At 35.9% G+C, this 20,130-nt stretch overlaps 1 protein-coding gene and 1 non-coding gene across 3 annotated transcripts in view; both read right to left on the bottom strand.

The window, feature by feature from the left end:
- Window positions 1–20,130, bottom strand: part of NALF1 (NALCN channel auxiliary factor 1) — a 706,925-nt gene that overhangs the window by 145,696 nt on the left and 541,099 nt on the right. The window lies entirely within an intron of this gene.
- On the bottom strand, window positions 13,772–13,840 carry LOC123569892 (small nucleolar RNA SNORD31). The gene has a single exon (XR_006693777.2). It is a non-coding gene; the product is annotated as a small nucleolar RNA SNORD31 (small nucleolar RNA).

Below are 20,130 nucleotides of genomic sequence, written 5' to 3' on the forward strand. Positions count from 1 at the left end.
AGTTCCTTCTTGAGAAACTTCAGAGTAAAGGTTGTTTTGGTAATTAAAATGCTAAAGTTAAAAATGCTGATTGCTTATGCAATAATGGCATTTCTAAAACAAATGGCATCATTATATCCACAACCTTTTTTTTATTTATTCAAGTGCTAATTGTATTTACTCATATGAAGTTAAAAATCTCAAAGTCTTTAAACTCATCTGCTTATGCTTTAGATGTTGTCGTGAGAGGATAATGCTTGTACTCCATGAAATTCTAACTCTGACACAGTGAGGGTGGCAGAAAAGAGCCTGAGTCCTGTACAATGTCATGGCACTGCCAGACTAACCCACATGGTCTCACTGAATACTGTACAGCCATAAAAAGGAATGAAGTAGTGACACTTAAAACAACATGAATGAATCTTACAGACTTTACACTGAGCAAAAGTCCGACACACAAATATATATATACTGCATATTTCTTTACATCTAAAATTCTAGAAAAGGAGAAATAATCCAAGGTAGAAACCTAAGAAAGGTAGAAAACTGACTCTGGAGTTTGAGGACTGAGTGGGAAGTAATAAGAGGGAGACCCTTTGGAAGATAAAGTGCTTTATGTTGTGGAAATGTGTAGGTTACACCAGAACATCCATTTGTCAAAATGGTAAGATGTACGCATTTTGATGGATGTAATTTTTACCTTAAACACTGTAAAATAATAAGAAATCAACTAGGGGTGAGGGGAGTGGGTGGAGGTACAAACTAAATAAGAATGGCAGAATGTTGATAACTACTGAAGATTGGTGATATGTGAATAAAAACGCATTAGTTCCATTCTTACTTCTTTATATGTGTTTGAAAATTTCTAGAATTATAAATTTAAAATTATCCCATAATTATTTATTATAACTCAAAGAGTTCTTTCTTCTTCGAAACCAAAGAAAAGCCACAAGGCAGACAAAAGTGACAACCACAAAAACAACATGATATGACTTCTCACAATGACATGATTGCTATTGGACCGTGGTAATGGAACCAAATCACAAAGATGTTCCCACCTCCCATCTGCGGCTGATGTAACAGACTTGAGGATTGTATAGCAACAGTCAAAGCCCACCGTCGGGTTCCACTGTAATTTTTATGTCTGAATTCTGGCAATGATTTTGTTATTATTTGGTATCAGTGATTTGGTATTAATAATGAAATCTGATAGTTCAGTGATTTGCAAACACTTAGGGTTGAATAAACTGTCATTTACCATTTTGAGGATCAAAGGAAGTGGCTCCGATCATGTTCTGTTAACAGCAACTGTGGCCACAATAAAAAAGAATGATATTTTATTTTCAATAAAAAACTGGTAGAAAAAAAAGTTACCTGATATTTTTACCATAAGAATTTAGAGTAACTTGTTTGCCAAAGTACCATGTTAGCCAGGCAAGATGGCTCACGCCTGTAATCTCAGCACTTTGGAGGCTGAGGGGAGCGGACTGCTTGAGCCCAGAAGTTTGAAACCCATCTGGGCAATGTGGTGAGACCCTGTCTCTACAAAAAATAAACGAAATTAGCTGAGTATGATGGTGCCTGCCTGTAGTCTCAGTTACTTTGGAGGCTGAGGTGGCAGAATGGCTTGAGCCCGGGAGGTTGGGTTTGCAGTGAGCGCACCACTGCCCTTCAGCCGCAGTGACAAAGTGAGAGCTTTTCTCAAAAAAACAAAACAAAACAACAACAACAACAAAAATTCAAAACACGTTTTTGCTACAGGAAGTCTCAACTGAAATGCCTGACTCTACATGTTTCTTTTAATAAAATAACATGTTTTCATATTTCTAAGTCCATTTACTTCTAAGGCAGATGTGCCCATTCTTCTAATCAAAGCCATGCTATTTCCGGGACTCTTAATCATTTTAATGGAAAGCGTGCCCACAGGTGAATGAAGCGTAAAACCTTAGACCAGTTATTCACAACCTTTACTGCCATTAGACTCACCTAGGGAGGATGGAAATCCCAGTGTCCACACTGCATACCCTTAAACAAGAACCAGTTAAATAAGAAGCCTGTGGGGGTGGTACCAGCATCCACAATTTTTAAGCTCAATATGCAGCCACACTGGAGAACCAGTGGCCCTGGGCTTCTGTTGTGCGTAGTGATCCCCCTTTCCCCTTACTAATGAGGAAGAATGTTTTGTTTTCTGTTCAGTTTGCCATGACAACAGTATTATCTACATTATAGATCCCAAGATGTCTATTACTTGGCACAGATATGAGAGAATAGAGAGGGAAAGAAGAAAGTTATAGTTTAATTGACTACCAGGCACTATCATCAGGATGGCATCCCTGAATTAGGCAGGAAAAACTAACTTAAAGTGAGGATCATATTTTCTGATTCATTTGTTCATTTAATTGATTCATTTGGATGATTCCCTTTTTATTTATTTATTTATTTATTTATTTATTTATTTTTTTTTTTTTTTTTTTTTGAGACTGAGCCTCGCTCTGTCACCCAGGCTGGAGTGCAGTGGTGTGGTGTGATCTCGGCTCACTGCAATCTCCGCCTCCCGGGTTCAAGCGATTCTCCTGCCTCAGCTTCCTGAGTAGCTGGATGATTCCTTTTTTATTTAAAAAAAAAAAAAGTTGTTAGTGCTATAATGGCATTGAAATGGATAACAGAAAATTGAACAAGGAAATGGAATCAGTCTTAAGCCTTTACTGTTCTTTATCATTCTTTGTGGCACTAAGGACAATTCACCCTTTAACAATTAAGAGGATTAAGTCATCTTTAACACAAATAAAATGGTTTTGTGACTAACTGCTAAAGAGTACTTACAATACACTTAAAGAAAATCTGTGTTCACTTAATACAAACATTGTAAGTGGATATATAATCTTGCTATGATTCATGATCATGGGCAGTTAATTACCTCAAAGTGATATATTAGACCGTAACTTGTGATGTAATTTACAACTAGCATTAATGCTGTCATGATTATCTTCTATAGAGCCATTAATATTATAAAATACGTCATGTGACACCCTTAGTATAATACCAGTGTATTGGGTGTGTGTGGGGGGGAATAAATACAAGTACTAATGGCATTGCATTCCTCCATTATTTTGTACCCAGGAAATCACTGGAAATCTCATTAAATTTCTGTATCACTTTTTTGTATTTTGTATCTATGCTTTTCTACACTTTAGTTCTTGAATGTCCGTAGCAATCATAGCCAAAATTTTAAAAAGACATTGAGAAATATTGGTAACCCTATGCAAAATTACCAGTAGTTTTCAATGAATTATAAATATACTGTCTATGTTTGTAAAAATTAGTGGATAAAGGGCACGAAACAATAATTTGGCACAAAAGAAATACAAGTGCTCAAATAGTGATTGAAAATATATTCAACCTCAATTGCAATGAAATCAAGCCAATGTCTCTCCTGAAAAATCAATCCTGAATATGAAAACTATTAACCACAGATGAATTGCAACATGACTGACATTAGCAAAAGGATGGCCTGCTAGAGCAGAGATAACCTATAGGTTGTTTTTCTCAAGACAATGCCTGCAAATGGGCAGCCAGACATTCCTTTTTCCTGCCTTAGGAGGCTCTTCAGGCTTCAACTCTGTCTTATCTGCTCATTATTTTAATTCCTGAAAAACATTATTTGAGGTGTTCAGTTTCTTTGATTTCTAATTCAATGGAAGGCATTTGAGCTGTAGATCAAATAAGTTTTGTCTGCTTGTGTATCTGTCTTCCACAACGGCACTATTACAATATAAATATACATGTCTATTTATCTATTTAACTCTTCTTTTAACGAAGCAGGCAGCTCATTAATGGTGAGTACATCATCTTACTCGTTTTTCTGTCTGTTTGAAACCTGGTAGTCCCTCAAAAAATGATGAATGAATAAGCAATACAACAATGAGCAAAAGGAACACTTGTCTTTGGTGACATACTTTCTCTGTACACAGAAGAGGTTAGAAACAGAAGACTTGGACAAAGTGGATTTCAGTGTGATGTCATTCATCTCTTCTGATTTCTCTGTCACATTCACTGGCATACAGAGTTCTTGACCACTTGAGTTATGACCAAAACTATTCCTACTTCTGAATGCCCGAGTGTGACTACTACCATTTTACTTCTCTTAAAATTCTGAGAAAAGTCCTGAGGCAAATAAGAATCATACACAGGCAAGAAAAGTCAGAGTTCCCATACACATTGGGAAAATGTGAGCTCACATTTAATGAACTAGCATTATCCTCGTAAGAGGTCTACATGAAGGTTCACGGGAGGAACAGGTGCAAGGAAGGTTGAGCTGAAGAACACATTCAAATACGAGGCAGTGCGGCTTAAACTTAATGTAGAGACTGGTGGTTAGCAGATAGAATCAGCCCCATTTTGTGTGATTATTCTCAATTCTGAGTCTCAATTAACATTTTGCTCACCAGAGAACAGACTATAATATAGTTGGAACACATGGTAAATTCTCTAAAAGCACATTGCTTATTTAATGGATTTGGTTAGTATGTAGCTTAAATTTCAACTTCATGTTGGTGGTAGTACAGAGTATTTTCTTTTAAATAATTTTAAAATTCTAATATTTGTCCTCAAAGTTTTACAGTAGCGAAAATTCCTTTCAAGCAGTTCTTTATAGCTATTTTATTTCTTCATTTTAAAAGCAGAATACTCTGATGTATTAGCTCAAACACCCCAGATGCCAGTTCCACATGGTGCTACCAATAAGGTGGTATGCAAATGTTGTGTTAGGTTTTGTTTTGTGTGTGTGTGTGTGTGTGTGTGTGTGTGTGTGTGTTTAGTTTTTAATGTCTGGATACTTGAGGTAATAAGATGTAACTTCTGGGCTGGATGCGGTGGCTCATGTCTGTAATTTCAGCAATTTGGGAGGCCGAGGCAGGTGGATCACTTTAGGTCAGGAGTTCAAGACCAGCCTCGCCAACATGGTGAAACCCCGTCTCTACTAAAAATGCAAAAATTAGCCAGGCATGGTGGTGGGCACCTAGCTACTTGGGAGGCTGAGGCAGGAGAATCGCTTGAACTCGGTAGGAGGAGGTTGCAGTGAGCCAAGATCATGCCAGTATACTCCAGCCAGGGAGATGGAGCGAGATGCCATCAAAAAAAAAAAAAAAAAAAAGTGATTTCTCCTAAAACATTGAAAAAAATAAGTAGTTTTCTTTACACCAATAATGTCTTTACATCAAAGTATCACCAAAGTATTACCATAAATTTCATTACATGAAATATAAAGTAGAAAGGTGATACTCTTGACATGAAAATAATGCTAAAAATAACTAGAAGAGGAACAACAATAAAATCTTGGTTTTCTTTGTATATTGAGTTATGGACACATATCAACCACTTTATCACAAAACATAATAAAATCATTTATTATTATTATTATTATTTTAGATGGAGTCTCAGTCTGTTGCCCAGGCTGGAGTGCAACAGCGTGATCTTGGCTCACTGCAACGTCTTCCTCCTGCATTCAAGTGACTCTCCTGTCTCAGCCTCCCAAGTAACTGGGACTACAGGCGCCCGCCACCATGCCTGGCTAATTTTTGTATTTTTAGTAGAGACGGAGTTTCACCATGTTGGTCAGGCTGGTCTCAACCTCCTGACATCAGATGATCCACCCGCCTTGGCCTCCCAAAGTGCTGGGATTATAGACGGGAGTCATAGTGCCAAGCCATCTGGGTTATTTAAGACCACACATGAGTGAAAAGACTAGTGAGACATTAGAAAATATGGCTAGGAAAAAAAGGTATCAACTTGTTAAGAAAAGAAACTCAGAGCTGGCCAAATATCCTGAATGACGTTATAACACATTTTTTTTCCCCAAGAAATGAGATAGCTCCTCAGCTGTTCCCGTCTCCACTATCAGTACTGTTTGTAATTTTTTTTTTTTTTTTGCTTGAAGGTACTTCATCTACAGTCTACATTATAAAAGGAACAGTAAAGGATGTCTTGTACAGAAAGATAATTCCTGTTTCATCCCAGCATGCTTCTTTTAAAGATAAACATGTTTACCATCAAGTTTAACTACCATTAAAACTGTATGTCAGTTCTAGGGCTATCTAAAAATTAAAAGGATTGATATTGTTTCTTCAATTTGAAAACTGTCAGCTCTTAAAACACCTAGTATCTCAGAACTTTTAAACTTTCTAATTAATAAAGTATTCATTTTTGTACACAGAGTTTTACTGGCTTAGATGTAAAGACTGTAGTCCATTAGACAAAAGGATTTTCTTAACACTAAACTGTATTTAATCATGTATTAAATTACATTATATTTCATGATATGATAAAAATAATTAATGAGCTAAATCATCACAATAGAGTCTCCCAAAAAGCGTTCAATAAAAGCCTAAAAATTATTGAACAGCAGACATTTGGTTTAAGACTGCAAAATTAGACATTTCCAAAACTGTTTTCTGTACTTAGAAATCATAGTAATAACGTCAAGGAAAATTAGAGTAGAACCCTACATCTTTTGTGAAATTAAGAGAGATCTAAAACCTGGAATCACAACACATGAAGAAATAAAAGGAAATGGAGAAGGGGTAACTGACCTAGCAGAGTAAGAAAGCTTAACTCAAGTTAGTGGCCACTCTGGGGAATTTGCACAGAGAACTCTGGAAAGATGTGAAAATTCTCATCTACCAATATAAAATTATCCAATCCGCTATTTAAGTGCCTTACTCTTAACTAAGTAATAATAAGTATCACAAGATATTTGAGGAAAGCTCCCTACATAAAGAGACTGAAAGCAAAATAAACCAAGAAAGGAAATCTTGGAGAAATTGTCAACATAACATAAACACTAAGTATTGTGAATAAACTAGAGAAGAAGATCTCTTGGAAATTTAAAATGTAATTGTTGGAATTTTTAAAAAATAGAATACTTGGAAGATAAAATGGAGAAATCTCTAGAAGGCAACAAAGAAAAAAAAAAAAGCAAAAGAAATGACCAAGAACAGGATCAAGAATAGGAGATAACCAACTCATGAAACTCCCAAAAATACAGAACACAGGGAAAAAGAAAGAGGATTTTTTTTTTTTAAACAACAATGTATTTTCCAGGACTCAAGGCATGAGTTTTCAGATTGAAAAGACACTAATCATAATGTGATAGGAAAATAAATTTCTGGACCTCAAAATCACTACACCAAAGGGAAATGTCAAGCAGGGAACTATGTCAGGCAAACCCACCTCCAATTTATTCCTCAATAAGATAGCTACAAAGATTAAAAACAAACAGACAACAACAATGAAAAATAACCACATACCTCCCTCACAATTTGTCCACAAGAAAATTCCTTGTGGACCTCAAGATCTTTACCCTAAAACAATTCTGTTGGATTTCACCCTGGCAATGTAAACTGGTAGCCTGTCTTCACAGATGCAGGACAAAGGACAGAACTCAAAGTCATCCCTCTGCTCACCTGAGACAAATGTATATCTGATTGTTTTCTCTACCCTATTGCTTATGTAGAAATGTAGATTCACTGAGCCTGTCTAAGGCAAAAGTGAGTATTCCTCTAGCCTCCTCTCACATGTAAATTGTGTATTTAGTGAAAGGCTGACCAATGATTCAAAAGAATGCAACCTTTTGTCTATTACCTACCTATGACCTGCAGGCCTCCACTTCAAGCTGTCTGCCTTTCCAGACTAAACCAATGTACATCTTACACATATTGATGGATGTTTCATGTCTCCCTAAAATGTATAAAACCAAGCTATGTCTCCCAAACCTTGGACACATGTTGTCAGGATATCCTGAGGATGTGTCAGGGGTGCGTCCTTAATTTTGGCAAGATAAACATTGTAAATTGGGGGAGACCTGTCTCAGATACTTTTGGTTCACAGTAACTACAACTTAAAATAACTTTAAAGCAAAATTAGAACAAGGAAACAAACAAGTACAACAGCAAGTCACTGACTGTGATTTACCACCTGACCATTTTCTAAACATCTCTCAAGTCTACTCCGTTTCTCTCCAGCCCCACGATCCCTACCCCTGCAAAGGCCATAGGCATCTCGTCCTAGAACTCTAGGATCACTTTCTAATGAGGCTTTAGGCTCCCAGCTGGCCTTCTGGAATGCGCTTTCCACCTAATGGTCTGAATAATCTGCTACAAATGTGAGTTCTTCCATTTTTTTCCTTGCCTTAGGATAATGTGCTAATTTCTTAATGAGACTCTGGGAGTGCCCCTACTTAGACCTTCTTAGTTTTATTTTGCACCACTGTCTATACTCCTTGCTCTCTTCTCCCTAGTTCCATCCTCATCTTGATTCTTCAGAAAGATTTACTTTCCTTTAGATCCTACATTGAACAATTTTACCCCATCTGTCTCCTACTCCCTCATACATGACCCTCCCTTGAGTAGAATATACTCTTGACTCTTCCTCTGCAAGAGTCCTATTCCAATTATCTCAGCATTAACATAATTTTCTCTTGAAAACTTCCTCCTGCCCTAGTCTTGTTTAGGTGGACACTTTGTTGGCCACTGAGCTCATCCCACAGGGTTTCATTGTCTTTCATCCATTTATGTTTCCCATTAGACTCTCTGCCCTGGAAGGAATCCTGTTTATTAACTGCTAGCATCTTCAATGCATAGCACAATGCAAAACACTTAATAGGCACTTGAGAAGATTAGCTGAATTGAGAAATGAATCGATGAATGAAAGCTCACACAGTTCAAATAGTGGAATCAAAGCCATAAAGTTGTCATCTGGTGGTGGTGGAATAAGGTAATGAATCTGAAAGCATTTTCACTGTGCTCCTTCATTTTTCTATGGATATACCAACCCGAATACTCCTAAAGGGGTTGTTACCCTGTGGATTCTCACAACATGCTCCAACAGTTAACTACTCTAAGAATTCTCAGTTCTCACTTTAAATTCGACTTGAACAAAATTCAAAATATGACCTTTTCTTTCATATTGGCTACTTTCTGAATGCCCTTTCTATCAAAATTTAAAAAGTGAAAGAATTAAAGAATTCCACTACTCTTCATTTGTATACAGTAATACATTCTTTATGTTTTCTTATAAATATAAATTTCCTATAAAAATATAAAGATGTACTCAGCTTCACCCTTATCCCTCTGAGCTGGACTCTCTGCACTAAATATTACCTTCTAATACTCATCCCATACCCATGTGATGGATGCAGCCAAACTCACTTTGTTAAAACACTGCTTTTCACTGGATATTTAAACAATAATATTTTCTTGTTGCATGTGTAGCTTTCTCTTACTGACTTGGAAAGTCTTTTATAATCTACCTTCAGTGCTTTCTCTTGGATACTTACTTTGTCATAAAATGTAAAATACATAAAAACTACAGGCAATTTCATATTGGCACTGAGCAAATGCAATTTCCAAGGTACCTTTTTGGGTTTTCCTTTTCTTTTTAGATTTTCTTTTGAATAAGTGTTTTCTATATGAGAAATTGAAACGTAATTCTTTTAGGTCTTTCACCCTTACCAAGAGTGAGCCACGAACATTTTTGCAGTTCTTTTCTATGCTCAGCTTGCCTCTCTATTTTTACTGAGCAGGGTTTTTTAAGTGTTTAGCATCTCTCTTTGCTTAAAATTATTTTTGTTTTTGGCTTCTTTCTTCCAAAGTAGTAAAAATGAGCATATCTCTTTCCAATAAAAATGATAAATGAATTGAAGCCCAAAATATCTTAAGTCTTAGGACTTAAAGCTGTAGTTTTCTGTTTTTAAGAATCCACTTCTTCTGCTTATTGCTGACTTACTTGCAACCGGCTGTCTAATTTTACATATACTCTGGTCAAAGAATAACACCTAAATCTTCAATTAAGTCATCATTGCAATGATCACAATAAGCAATACATGGGAACTACTGAAAACCAAACACTTAAACATATTTTTAGAAATGTAAATGAAAGATCTTTTCTAGGAAATGAGAAAAACTATTGATTGCTATTTAGTAGATATACAACTTGCCTAACACTATTGTGGAAACATTAGTAACCAAGACTGTAATTCTGATTTTGCAAGAACTCAAATAATACTTAGTTTTACACTTACTCTTTTATCATCTGTGACAAAACTTAGCAAAATGAAAGATTATCTAGAAGCAGAATCAAGATTGTAAAAAACTATTTTCAAGAGTTAGACAACCCATGCATAAAATCATTTATTGAGACACGCATATGTGTCTAACAATACATTTTCATACATCTTTAATAAACTATCACTAAAGCACATCTGTACTGGGGTGCCAATCACCGATTTTTAATAAAACCATTCTATGATCCCATTGAGAGAGGTATTGACTTTTATCCATTTTGTCTATAACAACTTTATATATGGGAGGTTTAAACAAATTAGAGGTTTAAAGACATGTAAAATTCCTGGGAATAATCTTTAGATGCAAGTTTTAAAACCAATCTATCCCCAAATTCTGATTCTAAAACACAATGTTCAATCTTAATTTGGAAGGAGTAAGAAATGTGCAGAACAGATTACATTTCTAGTTTTAGACCTTTAATTCTTAACTTAATATTAAGAGCATATACTAGACTATTATAAGAAATAGTAGCATGTAACATATGAATGTTTATAATATGTAAACAATAACTTATTAAAAATAATTAAATTATAATATCCACACCACAAAGACATCTGGGAATTATCTAGAAAAACTGAGATAAAACAATGAGATAAAATTGAGATAAAATAAAGCATTAAAACATAAGATATAGAATTTTCTGAAAAATAAAACGTCAGCAAATTTCCAAGGTAATTAAAGAAAAGAAACAAAACCAACTAACAAACAAGTTGAATAGAGCATTAAAATGTTAAATTTTTGGAATAAAAATGCTTAGAAAGCAAGCATTCAAAATCCAATAGCATCAGTGAAGATTCTCATGCTTTTCTATCACTGCTTTCCATAAGAGGCATGCAAGTATGATAATAAGATACGACTGAGCATAAGAACTCTGTCAGAAAAAAGCAAAGGAAGCAAATAATCTTTTTTTCTATTAATTTTGTTTCATTTTATTAAAAAAGTTCTGAGGAATTATTTACAAATGAAAGTTTTCTGAAAAAATATGTGAATATCATTCAAAAAAATATGTCAATATCATTCAAAACATAACAAAGCTTTCTGAAAATTTTCACCTGTTATCAATTGTACAATTTCTGCTTTAAATAAAATGGTAAGCTAGAATTTGTATTCATATCTTTTTGCACGCAATGTATCACTGCCTTAACATGGCTCTGTAAGTTACTGAGTTATTAAATGCTTGCAAATTGCAAAAACCTGTAATTCATTCTATGGTGAGCCATGTTATAAGTACCGCTTTTTTCAAACCTTAAAAATATATTAGGAGAGAGACAGCATTCATAAAGTATGACTTTCAGAAGGGAATTTAGATTTCTACACATTAAATTAAAAAGCCTATATACTTTATACTTTGAGCAGAAGGAGAGGAATAATGGAAACTTTCATGTATTGTGACAGGACTAGAAACTGGGGCTGCCTCTTGATAGTGCAACTTGGAAATACTCATCAACATTTTGGACATTCACACCCTTTGCCACAATGATTCTACTTTTACTATTTTTCCTACAAATGTTCTTGCACATGTAGGCAGGACTATGCATAAGAATGTTCATGGTGACATTGATCATACAGCAAAAATATAGGGCCAAACTAAAGGTTCATTAACAGAGAATGGTTTAAGTAAAATCCATAAAACAACAATAAAGATTCAATCGACATGGTCCACCTATGGCATAAAGCAAGCACAATGCATACAGTATAATTGTTGCCCTTTGTATGTCAATTTTTAAGTAAGTGAATTTATTTTTCCAAGACTCATCTTACATACATGTTTCTACATAGACTTATGATTGTCCGGAAAATTTTGGTTAAGCAGCAGAGTTCAGGGAATTCAGTTTGCTAAGTCACTGTCCTAATATTTTAAAAAGGTGCTCAAAGATGGAGACAGGTGTCTCTCAGCATTGTTTGATTGAAAGATGTGAGGGAGAATGTGCCAAGAGTTAGAGCTGGGCCAACTGGTCCTCTGGCCATCATAAACATCCCATCAAAACCATCAGGGTTGGGGTGGAGGGCGTTAGTGATAAAATCATAAGTCACAAAAGAATGTTGAACTGGTGAATGTGGGGCAGAAGAATGCTGTGATTAGATGTATATTAATATATTGGAAGATCACTCAGCTAGGAGCATAAAGGATGTATTCAGGGAAGGACCAAAAGTGGGAAGGTTAATAAAATGACAATTGCAATATTTGATGGAGATATGACAAGAGCCTGAATTCAAGCACTGACAGCCAGGAACACCACTGAATAAACAGGATGGAACAGATAAAGACTCAATATAAGGAGTATATTTGTTAAAAATTGGTGATTAATTAGATATGAGAAGAAAGTGCGTATGCTCTTTTCTGCCTTGTTCTTAGAGGTTCATAAATATAAAAAGAAACACATGTAAATATTTAAGATAATCATTAATTCATTAAATATGCATAACTATATAAGGTAGGTTCTAATATTATCAGCTTATACAGATGAATAAATAGGAATATTGTAAGGTTTAAATTACTTGTCCAAGTTCATGCAGTCAGTAAATGGTGAGCTCAGAGGCAGTTGAACACCACTGCCTGTACATTTAGCCACTACATTCTACCTCCCCTCAGACTCCCCTGATCCCTTTCAGACTTTCTATGATGCTTGGATTCCAACTTAGGTGAATGGGTGAAAAGAGCCATCACTAATCCAATGAGGAGAAGCTGGAGTTAATGGAATGACCACAAGGTCAATTTAAAGGGCTGAAATTTGAAGTATTTGAGACACACCAAAGTTGAGGTATTTAGCAGGAGCTTAAAGAACAGAACAAGGCACCAGATATAAACTTCATTCCTCTTGGTAAAACCATGGTATACTGAGGTATAGACATGGAAGGGATGTTCTAGGAAAGGTAACCTCCAGTCTTTTGACTTGCTAATTATATGCTATATATACACTTCTCTAGGGGGTCTTTTAAATATGTTCATATCAAATAAACAGACATTGACTGGTGGTAAGAAAATATGGCCATTTTAATCCTTTAAAATAAATCTGAAAACTATACAATTCAGGAGAAAAACACCCCATCAAAATACTTTCCTTTGGAATTATTTCCTTAGTTTCTCCCACCCCAACACACAAAAAACCAAAACCAACCAAACAAACAAAAAAAAACGTAACCAACAAAATAATCTTCTTTTGACCCATTCCACTGTTAATCAGGAAAACCCTCAACTTCAAATGGACTTCTTCCAAATCTTTGACTCATTTTCTTACTTCCTTGCATCAACTCCTTAGTTTCAGAGAATGAGGTCAAGGGACCTAAATGATCTTAAATAGTTAATCACGATGAACCTAGAATGGGTAATAAAAAGCAAATCTTGAGATAATCAGGAGTGATTCCTATAATCCCTCCATCATTACTGTTGAAAGAACAGGGCTCCTTTGAGTAGAGAATGTCGGTTTATGGACATTCACCAAGTACGCTATCCCAGGCCCTGTGAAAACAATCTACGACAGGACAAACTCACTCATTGCATTGTTATCGATTGCAGGATTTCCTCAGATAACAAAAGCATAAGATGACCTTAATAACCTTATGATCTCCCATGCTCCTTTTGGCTGTGAATATCTCTGAATTTATATTAATAAGATTTTCTCAACAAATAGGAGCTATTATATCTTTTAAAAATTATTTTTATTTTTCAAGCTCACAGCTCAGAAAATATCTTTCACGCATATTGATCAGAAAGGGGCAGTATTCATCTCATCACTGGTGATATCATTAAGAATGGTATTTCCTATCAACATTTATAAAAAAGAATTTATGTGAATAGAAATAAGCTAAGGAAGTCCAAAATGTGGAGAAATTGAAAATATTATTGCACACTGAATTTTAAGATATGTAGAAAAAGTTAAAGTGGGCGAAGCAAATCTAGAAGACCTTTATCAAAAAAGGATAGCAAATGTTTTTATTTTTGTGGGTAAAGTAGTCATTTTACTTTTTCCCATCAATATTCACCATCCTAATGAGGGGCCTTTAAATTTGAAAAGTGGAGTTTCCAAGATAAATTAATGAGTTGAAGAGAACAGCCTGGCTAAAGGAACAGAACAGAAGCAATTTTATTTTTCTGAATATTGAGAAAAAATATGAGAACATTGCAAGAGATTGATATTGAGTATTAATCATTTCCTTGTAGTTTGTGCAATTTTCCCTGCTAGAAGAACATCCTGATCTCCACTGGAAACATTAAATTTGCTTTGTGAGTTGAAGGAAAAGCTAAGCTTAGCAAGTTTGTTCTAGGTATTTAAAACAGATTTCAGGAATAATTAGTGAGATGGCTTTCTGAGGATTGAGATGTTTTGCCATTTTTATTTCTATAAAAAAGCAGCCATTTTCAGATCTCTACATGGTTAACAAGTTGCACTCAACTTGAACTGAACTTTGGTTTCCACTAATTGCCATGGGTTGTTCCTGGCCCCATGTCTAGAACTACACAGATTCTGCCTGTAATGTCTTTTGTAACGCATCCTCTCAAGTGTCTAAAAAGCTCCGGGTCCTCCTAAATGGCATCTTATCAAAAATAATCATTTCAAATGTGGTATCATTTTGAGACACTGGACCTGTTAATGCTGTTTCCATCACAGTTCTATCCATATCCATGTTTAAAATAAGAATTCCCAAACTAAAAAAGGTATATATTTCATTTCTGTCGCATTACAGCAACTAAGGCAGAGTGAGATTATTCCTCTCTTCTCTATTAATGGAGCCTTACCCCCTAGTTTCTTTGTTTTTTATAGCCATACCACCTACCCTAATAGCTTATCATGGATATAGAGTGTTTGCTAAACTAGGACTCCTTGTCTTGTATTTGTGAAGATTTTACTTAAACCTGGGTGAGATCTCTGTATTTTTCCAGGGATAACAGTTATTTCCATTGGCTGGTCATGCAAATCCAACCTTCTTTTGTATATGCTCTGCAATTCCTTATCCCTTCAAGTTGGTATTTTTCCTTTTCAACATTTTCTAGGATAAACTTTAAACAGCTCTATGCTCACCTACATGTAACATGGGTAAATCTACATACATATCTATCTCTTATCCAAAAGACTGGATAATACACCTTGTCGGATGCCTCATTACAAACCATAAAGAAGTCTTAGAACATAAATAATCCATGGCATCAGACCGCAAACACTAATTTTGGATTCTTGTGATGACTTATTATTAAGTAAACACAAAGCAATCATCCAGTGCTAGAAATTAACTACGGGTCATCATTATGCTATCTGTTCTCTAACTCCTTTTGTTCTCCTTTTTGAATTAAAAAAAAAATACCCCATTTGTGATTTTTCTGGCACCTCCACCCTAATCCCTGGTTTGTGAATGAACACCAAGCATGACTGAAGACCAGACTAAGAAGAGATTTCTTCCAGCAGCCTCCTGGATGTGCTCCTCTGGTCCTAGGAACATCAGATTTTGATGGGCTCAGTATACACTTCCTCTCCTCACACAATTTATGCTTCAAATTTCATAACCATTCTTTGTCCACTCTTTCAAGTCCACAACTCTCCTGTAAGGAAGGAGACAGGCAAAGTGGAGGCTGAGTTGCTTTACCATTCATAAATTACCTCTTTTCAGAATGATCCCCAATACGATGTCATTTCTGCTCCAACAGTAACATTTGCTCCACCAGATTCCATAGAGTCAAGGGTATTCCTGTCCCCTTGGAAGTCTGCACATCTTTGAATGCCACAGGCCACACTTGGATATACCAAGAGCTGTTATTTTTTGAGATCCACCACAGACTTCACTTTCTCTCTTGAACTAATATAAAGCTTAGCTGTTTGTTTGCAGAACGCTTATCTTTTCATGAATGAAGTTTTCTGATTTTATTAATAGACCATTGGAGTATTGACAAGCAAGGACCTGTTAAGAGACCACTACTGGACTGTGACCTTCCAGATTTTCGGCAGCAGGATTCAAGTCTCTATCTCCACAAAATAGCAAATGCTTCTGTGCTATAGAACTTCTGATTAGTGTGAACATAGTTCCATTAAAGAACATCGTATCCATAATTCCTCAGCGTCTGTTGAATAGCTGTAACAGCTCCACTCAGATTTTAAGACACTTCGCCAACCTTTCTTCATTTTAGGTTTGCATCTTCAAATCACTATTTTAAAAGTATTGAGAAAATTCAACTGCACTGCTCAGCTTCAGTCTTATATGACTGTTGTTTATTTTTGGAGATTCAGGGATGATTATTTGATCTGCCTCTGAGTTTATTTCTGATGTTGCCACCTCCAATTATTTTCTCTATCTTTTTCTCATATAGCGCTTTTTAAAACACAAATCTGATCAACTTCCTGTGCTTAAAGTCTTCCAGTGACTCCTAATTACTCACTTACCCCCAATCAGATTGTGAGAGATGAAATGAAAGCTTGCCTGTTTTCACAGCCCAGAACAGACTCTATTACCTGTACTACAGTCGACCTGCAATAAACATTTCTCAAACAGAAGGAATGTGCAACAACTAAATTATGAAAACATTCCATTGTGCTTGTCCCTGGTCTTATGTTTATCCTTCCTTTTGTGCCTAATTTTTTGTTTTAAATTGTAACTTATCCAAGAGACTGTTTAAATATACCTGCCTTTATTTTCTCTAGGAATCCGGGACTTTGGGAGGCTGAGGCAGGAGGATTGCTTGACCCCAGGTGTTGACCAGCCTGGGCAACATAGCAAGACCCTATCTCTATGAATAACTGAAAAATTAGCTGGCTTGGTGATGTGTGCCTGTAGTCCCAGCTATTTAGGAGGCTGAGGCAGGAAGATCCCTTGAGTCCAAGAATTCGAGGTTACAGTAGGCTATGATTGTGCCACTGCACTCCAGCCCAGGCGACAGGCAAACAAAAACAAAAAATATTTTCTCTAGAAATTTTTTCACCAGTAGGAAATAAAAAAGTGGCTTTAGAGTGTTTTCATTTGTACTATTGTCCCAGCACTTTGACAGTATTTTTCAGTCCTTCCTATTATTTTTCTGAATCATGGTATCTCATACTTCTAATCAAAGACATGTTTCAAAAGGTCTATCATTTTAAAATATTTTGCTTTTTACCCATGAAAATCCTTTAAGAACTTATTGTAATGTTTCTTTCCTCTGGATTGAATATGCTTACCTAAACTCACCAGAGACAACCTCAATTTGCATTTCTGAGGTCTCTTTTAAGATACTTGACCTTGTACTTAACTTTCTGGTTAGCAGATTAAAGTACTACATTTCTGGGAGTGGAGGGAAGAAAATCTGTTTAAAACAGTATCTAGGGCACTTGTGCACATTCACAGGCAAAATTCTAGAAGAAAATCCCTAAATTCCAAGAAAATATCCACCTGCTAGATAATATCATTGCATAGAGGAGTTACTGTGGGTTAATCAAAACATTCTATTTCTTCACCATGCATCGACTCACAGAATGTTGTGCATCAGTTGTGTTTGTGTGCATAAACATGTAATCTCATGAAACAGTGGCCAAACTTTCCTGAAATATTTCTAACTTTTCAATAGTTTTTATTACTTCTACAGAAATTATAATTCATTACAAAAGAGCTGAAGTTAAATTGATTGATATGTGACAGTTATGTCAAAGTATCTACTGTCCAATAACTCAAGGTATATTATTCAATGCCATGTAGATCATTTCTATACTATGATATTAACAAAACCTGGATGAGTCAATTTGTTCACTTTAGCCATCTGAAATGATTTATGTCTATTGCCACAAATTTGATTTGCTGAAGAAATTGAATCAATTGTAAAGATGACTATTTCAATCCACTCCCTCCTGCCAAAGGCAGTCTCTTCAATCAAGAGCTATCTTGAAATCATCAGTGGCTTCTCTAAAAATATGGAAGTACTCAGTTAACATATGATTTATTTTTCATGTTCTAAATATTATTAGGACACAACCATTGACTGTATTTTTGAGAAGCATAGTGTGCATATAAGACAAAATGGCATAATCCAGTATCATATGCATAAAAAATACAAAGAAAATAATACAAATAATATAAAATTGTATAATGGCCTGAAATCAGAATGCATGATGATGAGCTAATTTTTCCAAGTATTTATTTTTTTCTAAGTTCTTTCACATCTATTTTAAAAGTAAAACTCAAGGCAATCTTATCAGACATTTTATAACCCCTTTCTGACTAAAGGCATATAATTCATGGAATATGATGGTTTGCCCAAAATTAGTATGTTTCAGAGCTGAGGAAAAGCAAATGGAAGACTTGATTTTTTTCCTTGACTTCCAACATTTTATTATACAGTCACTTATCTTTTAAAGAATATAATCCGGCTGGGCACAGTGGCTCATGCCTGTAATCCCAGCACGTTGGGAGGCTGAGGCAGGTAGATCACCTAAGATCAGGAGTTCAAGACCAGCCTGGCCAACATGGAAAAACCTTATCTCTACTAAAAATGTAAAAATGAGCTCGGCATGGTGGCACGTGCCTGTAATCCCAGCTACTGGGGGCGCTGAAGTAGGAGGATTGCTTGAGCCTAGTAGGCGGAAATTGTAGTGAAGCAAGAGTGTGCCCCTGCACTCCAGCCTGGGCAATGAAAGAGAAACCCTGTCTACACACACGCATATGTGTGTGTATATATAAATGTATATGTATATGTGTCTCTGTGTGTGTAATCCTATTTTTTCATTAAATCGTTTCACTAGCCTTGAGTCATCCAAAAAGGAAAATATACAAATTTTCAAACAATTGTTTTAAAAAATCTGTGGTAGTGAAAACAATTTTGAAGTAAGAAATGCTAGGAGGCAGGAATCAAGAGGCTGGGATTTGAGTCCCACCTACATGATATAAAATCTGGAAAAATTAGCATCAGTCACATCTTAGTGCACCTGAAGCAAAGTTCAATGGAGATGAGACCTGCTTACACTTTCTTCTATTCTCCTTCTGATACATGAGAATGTTGAAGCATAGCTGGTCTGAACAGAGCTTCTCGGGCCTTCCTGGTGCATGAAAATCTGGCCAATCTGGCCAATCACAGGTGTTAGAGCAATGTCATGTAAATTACCAACTTTATTAATGATTAACCTTTCCTACATGCAAGACATTGTAATAAGTGATTATATGCATCATTTTAATTAATTCTTAGAACAATTCTCATTTCCCCCATTTTATAGCAATGAAAACTGAGACGAGGTTAAGGAACTGGCCTATTCATAGCCAGAAGATTGGTCCAGATTCGGACTCAGGGTCGTTATGGAAGATAACACTGAGAGGACTGAGAAACCTAATGGGTGTTGTATTAATTTTCCAATTAAAATGAGTGTTGAAGGTTTGCGAATTGTCTACAGAATACTTTAAGCTGGCTTTAGACCCTGCAGGGACAGAATATAAGAAACGAGCAAGCAAAGAATGCGGCTCTTCAGCATGGTGCCCAGGGATAGTGTCTCCACTGGGCCCTGAAGGTGATCTCAATTAGAGGATTCCTTCACTTGATCCAGCCAGGGTAGCCAGATCCTGTCACAAGAACACCTACCCCTCAAATCACACATTGAAGGTTTTTTTATCATCAACAAAGGTCGGAACAGAGAACTGGGACTTTCACTAAATTTTTAGATGTTATGACTTTCTTTATGTCCAGTTGCTAATTTTAAAAAGTTGTAGTTCTTGTCCGCAACTTTGCTATCAGGCAAGGAGAATTATAGCTTTTACCTGTCTCTAAATACTAGCAGCCACCAAGACCTACAGAAAGGCTAGCCTGGCCTCTTGTCCTCACTCAGATGGGGCTTGGCTTGCTGACTTGCAAGAGGGAAAGTGTTGGGTGCTGCAGTCTTCCACCTTGAAGCTCTGTTGAACTACATTCATTTCAAGAGAGATCATTTTATAAAACCAATTCAGTATGAATGAGGTCCCTGTGGCTGAACCATTCTATAATGGGTAATATCCTAATAGACAGTCATTCACATTATTTTAATACATTCTTTTCTATTATCAGGCTTTTGGTATAATTACCACTTAATCAAATGTCACTGAGTGTCCTAGATATGGT

The sequence above is a fragment of the Macaca fascicularis genome, chromosome 17, assembly GCF_037993035.2.
Source record: "Macaca fascicularis isolate 582-1 chromosome 17, T2T-MFA8v1.1".
Classification (NCBI taxonomy): Eukaryota; Metazoa; Chordata; class Mammalia; order Primates; family Cercopithecidae; genus Macaca; species Macaca fascicularis.